General features: G+C 34.5%; 1 protein-coding gene across 1 annotated transcript in view; it reads right to left on the bottom strand.

Annotated features, from left to right (window-relative positions):
• The window catches only part of LOC108973741, a 38,590-nt gene extending 33,675 nt beyond the window's left edge, over positions 1-4,915 (bottom strand). The window contains exon 1 of the mRNA XM_018941202.1: positions 4,769-4,915. The gene's annotated coding sequence lies outside the window, so the exon portion shown is untranslated. The remainder of the gene's footprint in view (positions 1-4,768) is intronic.
• Positions 4,916-5,664: the final 749 nt, after the last annotated feature.

Genomic DNA, 5,664 nt, shown 5'->3' with positions numbered 1-5,664 from the left:
TTTTTTGTTTTTGTTCGATTATAAATCAAAAACTACTCTTTATGAGACTGAACCAACCAAAGAAGAACCAACTGAAACAAGATAAAAAAAAAATATCGCATTAAACGGCATATAACTTGTTAATAAGTTTTAACTTAAAATGGCGAAACTCTTAAGAAATTCTGCAACTTTCGAAAAAGTTAGTAGTAAATTTTTTATAAACAATTTATAAGTTGCTATAATGATCAAAAATCGTACGTACAGTTTTGAAAATTTGAGTTTTAAGAAAAGAAAGTTTCCAGCTGAAGCTGATTGGAAAGAGAAAACATTTACTTTAACTATTCTACTAATCTGATGATACCTTTAGGAGCCCAAAGGGTAATTCAAGCAAGAAAATAACAACTGAGTGTGGGTAGCAGTATTGACGATTTGCTAATTTATTTTATAATTTTCCATGATAAAGCAAATCTAAATTAATTTATGTGAACTTATCACCTTTTTAGAGTCAAACTTCAAAACAAAAACAAGCTTTGGCACGCCTGAGGTGTACGCACAAAATCTACATACAAACATACCATAAATCAGATCGCCTAATGAATAAACCATAAAAAATGTTGTACAAAAATGTTGCATTGCAGGTCAGTAAGCAAAATCGATTAAAGCAAATGCAGTTAGGCGTTGTACAAGCAATTGACATTGACAATGAAGTGAAGATGCGCACAATCGATGCAACTGGCACAGGCAAAAAGTGTAAAAAAAATTGCGCACATCTTTCTTATTTGTGCGTTTGTATGGAGGTATACGTGTAATGCAAGTCAGCTGATACAATTTGAGCGGTTGAACTTGAATAATTGCAATTTGGATTTCAAAAGCGTTCAAGTCCGAGACACTTTACTGGCATTGGCACTTCTAAAATGCAAAAAAAATATATATATAAAGAAATAGAAAAAATTGTATTAAAAAAACCACAAATATTAATTACTATATACTTATCTCGTTTTTAATTGCCAACGGATGAGGCTCCGAGGCAAGCGAAAGGCATAGTCGCTATTTAGCGCCCCTAACAAAGCGTAAAATAAGTTGAACGCTTGCATTTTTGCCAGATTGTACTTGACCCCAGCAAGCAATAAAAACTTAATGTCCGCCAAAAGCATGCACAATTTGTTAAAAATGCAACAAATACTTTACTATAAATATGTTAGAAAAATAACATATGCGTTTTGGGGCAAATCGTAGTAGGGTTGTGACCCAACTGTATGGTAACTAAACACAAGGTGATCTTAATTTCGCACTGCAAATGCACTCGTCTAAAATTCGACTTCTACACAGATGAGAATATACTTTTTTTAAGTTCCGGAAGTTAGCAAAGATCCTTAAGGATATATACTTTCCTCGCTTTTATGGGTGGTACAACTGAATGAGAAAGACCGAAATGCATGGGTACGAAGAGCTTGAGGTGCAGACCGGTAGGAGTAATGCTCAAAAAGTCTACCAAAAGAGGCGGTGACTAACAGAAGGTTGAAACTGTAGCATACTCTTGTAGAACCCCCAGAGGTGATCTAGTGACAGATGCTTAGAGCATACTAAGATTATTGAGGGAACACTTCAGTCTCCAGTCTGCTGAATGGCAGTGAATACATAACGCCAGGAGAAGGCGAACCCGATCCCCCAATCGATGACGATGGAGCAGACGTTCCATTGCTAGACGACAAAGAAGTTGGAATAGTCGTATAAAGAACAACAAAGAGGCGGGAGCCGATGGATTGCCGGTGAGCTATTCAAACATGGCAGCGAAGAACTGATAAGGAGTATGCATCAGCTTCTTTGTAGAATATGGTCTAACGAAAGTAAATGTGGTTTCAGACGAGGCGACTCTCTATCGTATGACTTCTGCAATATATTGCTTTAGAAAAGAATTCGAGCTGCAAAACTTAATCGAACAGGTACAAATTTTCTATAAGAGTGTACAGCTGCTGGCGTACGCCGATGATATTGATATCATTGACCTCAACACCCGAGCCGTTAGTTCTGCTTTCTCCAGAATGGATGAGGCAACAAAGCAAATGGGTCTGGTAGTGAACGACGACAAGGCGAAATATCTCCAGTCATCAAACAAACAGTCGTCGAACTAGTAACTTAATTCTCACGTCACTATTGACAGTCATAACTTAGTAGTCCTAGATTATTTTGTCTATCTTGGAACCAGCATCAACTCCAAGAATGTCAGGCTCGTAAACCAACGCATAATAACTTTTACCAACCGGTGCTACTTCAGACTACAAGTCATTCATCATCCCGTACTGTTATATGGTGCAGAGCCATGTATACGACAATCTGAGTCGGTGTTCACGAGTTTTCGAGAGAAAATTTTGCTAAAGAATATCACATTCGATGGAACGATGATCTGTACAAGATATACGACGACATTGACAAAGTTCAGCGAATTAAGGTACAGCGGCTGCGGTGGCTAGATCATGTCGTCCGCATGAATGAAAACACTCCATCTATGAGACCATTCGACACAGCACCCGAAGAGGGAAGTAGAGCAAGAGGAAGGCCTCTACTTCGTTGGAAGATCATGAGCAACCTGGCAACATTTAGAATATCCAATTGGCTACAAATAGCGAAAAGGGAGAACGGTTGGTGCGCTGCTGTAAGCTCGGCTACAAAGAAGAAGACGAATAGTGTCGCACATTAGCGCTAATTAAGCCAGAAAGAGCTAAACTCTTACCTATATACATATAATTAATGTATATTTTTGTATCGAATTTAATCAGCATTTCTTACTTTAGCTTAACAAATTATACATATAATATTAATCCCGCCGGTGCAAACAAAAATTTAAAATTACAAACATCAAAAGGCGCTGTTGCTTTGTAGCAGAATATCAAAAAAAATTTGTAGCAGAATATCAAAAACGTTTGTACATATTTTACGATTTAATTCGCATACACGTGTTTTACTGTCTCGTGTTATATGACGGCCGTCTATTTGTATTACTATCGGCAAAACAGCACAAACCAAAGCTAATTGGACCGACAGAGCATTAATGTGATTGATATTTCGACAAGTGATGTAATTGCGTTAAAAAAAAAAACTATCTACATTTTTTAATTATTTAAATTTTACATAAAACTATTGTCAATAAATATATGCTATATTATACAAGATATATGCATTTGAAAATTTATTGACTTGTAAATACCAAAGAGGAGTCATTTTATTCGCAAAAGTGCAATTTCTCTATATTAAAGTTTGTGCGCTAGCTCTACGATATCTTTCTTTAAATACATATTGCAATGAAAAGGTCTTAAAATATGTATATATAACCTTTTCCATATCACCATCGAAGCCAATGAAACTATTCGAATCTTAATTCTCTCGCGTTTATTGACAAAATAAAGTTAAATTTGTGAAATCCCGAAGAATCCTTAAACGACGGGATCGACCCTAATAGTTATTTCATAATTGGAAACATACTCTTGGTACTCTATAAGGAGTACCTATCATCAAGAAATGCCTGCCGTGATAAGTTATATGACTCAACGGTTGGCCAAGAAAACATGCCTCCAAGCAGTAAGGACGCATGCCAGCATTATTCAATCCACTACAATCTAAATAATATTGGACCTAAGAACCTATTTTTCACCTGGCTGTCCGCTAACGCCGTTTTAATGGAGTGTGACAGCATAAAATCGCCGCTTTTATCAAATATCAAATATAAATACATTATTTTTAAATTTTTTAGGTATACTATTTAAGTTAAAATAAATAAAGTTTGAGTTAAACGCGATTTTCGACGGCGCTAAAAAATTCCAATTCTAAATTTAGATCAAAATTTGATGGTGATTGAAATATATATTTCCTAGCAAAATTGAGAAATGTAGGTTTGAGAAAAACGAGCTAAAAGAGAAGAAGAAAAATTTCCGCTCTTCAAATTCTTCGTTTTCTTTGCGAAATGTTATTAAGAAAAATATCGCAGATAGATAAGAAATTTGGGCAAAGGTAAGCCACAGTTGCAAAAAGTATATGAAAATTACACAGATACATATATACATAAGTATGCGTTCTTCAAATATCAAAGCGAGTTTTAATTACAAATAATTGATTTTCAATGGAACTTCATTTGGCCAAATCCGAAGTTGAGCACATAATCGAGCTCATAAAAGCCATTATTCTTGTTTGTTTTTGTTTTGAATTTCTGCCATAAAATAAGCATCTAATGACACATACGCTCTAAACATATATATATTATATATATTTCTAATGATTGAAGTGCATGCCATTATGTTCCAAAAGCAAGTTATTACCGTATCAATTGAGTTAAATATTTTCAATGTCATCTCCAACCGCAATCACTGACGGCCTAAATGGACACACACCTTCTTTTTCAGCTTTTGCAACATTTTCACGCACATGTTTTGATAAAACGGTAAATTATATTAATAAAAGCCAAGTGAAGAGGAACATACACTTGACCTCACGTTACACTTGAGCTAAGCTAAATAATTAACAAACTCAACCCAAATAACAAATGTGTATAAGTGCTCACAAAATATAGTAGAGTAACAACAAATGTAAAAAAATTCATAAATTAAGGTACTATATGTATACTATATACGAGTATAGTGTGTACTTAGGAGAGTGGCATTTGAATGGTTGGCTTTTGTAATTTCCACTCTACAATTAACTTGAGATGCTCACCTACTGAAAAAATTGTATTACGAAATGTAGCTAATGTTTCCTAGATTAAGATGAGTACATGTAATGAATTCAATGATGTACTTACCGCTTTATGTGCCATTTGTGCTTTAGACTTGTTGTCCGGTGGGGGCGAAGCCGTTCAGACGACAGTTGGGTACACTTAACCGGAACGGACTTAGATTTTTATCCAAGACAAGTTATATCCGACCATAGAATGTCAACTGGACAGCATACCTCCAGACTATTGAAATAAGATTTTCTATCGCTGCAATAACAATAATATAAGAATTCGATATAGTTGGGCAAATTTATTTATTTCAATTCTAAATATAATTCACTTAATCATAAACGAAATATGCATTGTCAATATCGAACAAGGAAAAGCAATTCCAAATGTTTTTCAAAGAAAGAAACAATATTTTCTTCTCGAGGACTTTCTGAGTACCAGCAGTGACAAGTTCTGCCAAAAATCACAACTGAAAACCCTAACTTAAAAAAACTTTTTTTCCGTTTTTTTAAACTTGAAATTAGTGAGAAGAGAGAATAATAAGGTTAGAAGTAAAACATCTTTTACTTTAAAAAAAATCCCAGCTCATACAGTCTACAATAATGAGATTATCACCATTTCATATAAGACGAAGAGCTGGCTTTACTGGAAGAGTAGCTTTTCGAATTTAACTCTTTTATGGATATGTCGAGAGACTTCAGGCTGGAAAAATGTCGATACAATTTATATGTTTCCAATTATGAAATAACTATTAGGGTCGATCCCGTCGTTTAAGGATTCTTCGGGATTTCACAAATTTAACTTTATTTTGTCAATAAACGCGAGTATTATAAGTTTTAAATTATGAAATATATATTTCGGGATTTTTCGGGATTTAACCAATTTAACTTTATCTCGTCAATAAACTCGATTGCTAGAAAAGTCAATATAAAAACTCTATTTCTCCCTGACTATAATTTTGAAGAAAAGGTTTG

This window comes from Bactrocera latifrons, unplaced genomic scaffold (genome assembly GCF_001853355.1).
Source record: "Bactrocera latifrons isolate USDA-ARS-PBARC rearing strain unplaced genomic scaffold, ASM185335v1 scaffold_5, whole genome shotgun sequence".
NCBI classification, from domain to species: domain Eukaryota; kingdom Metazoa; phylum Arthropoda; class Insecta; order Diptera; family Tephritidae; genus Bactrocera; species Bactrocera latifrons.
This window is presented reverse-complemented; position numbering and strand designations above follow the sequence as displayed.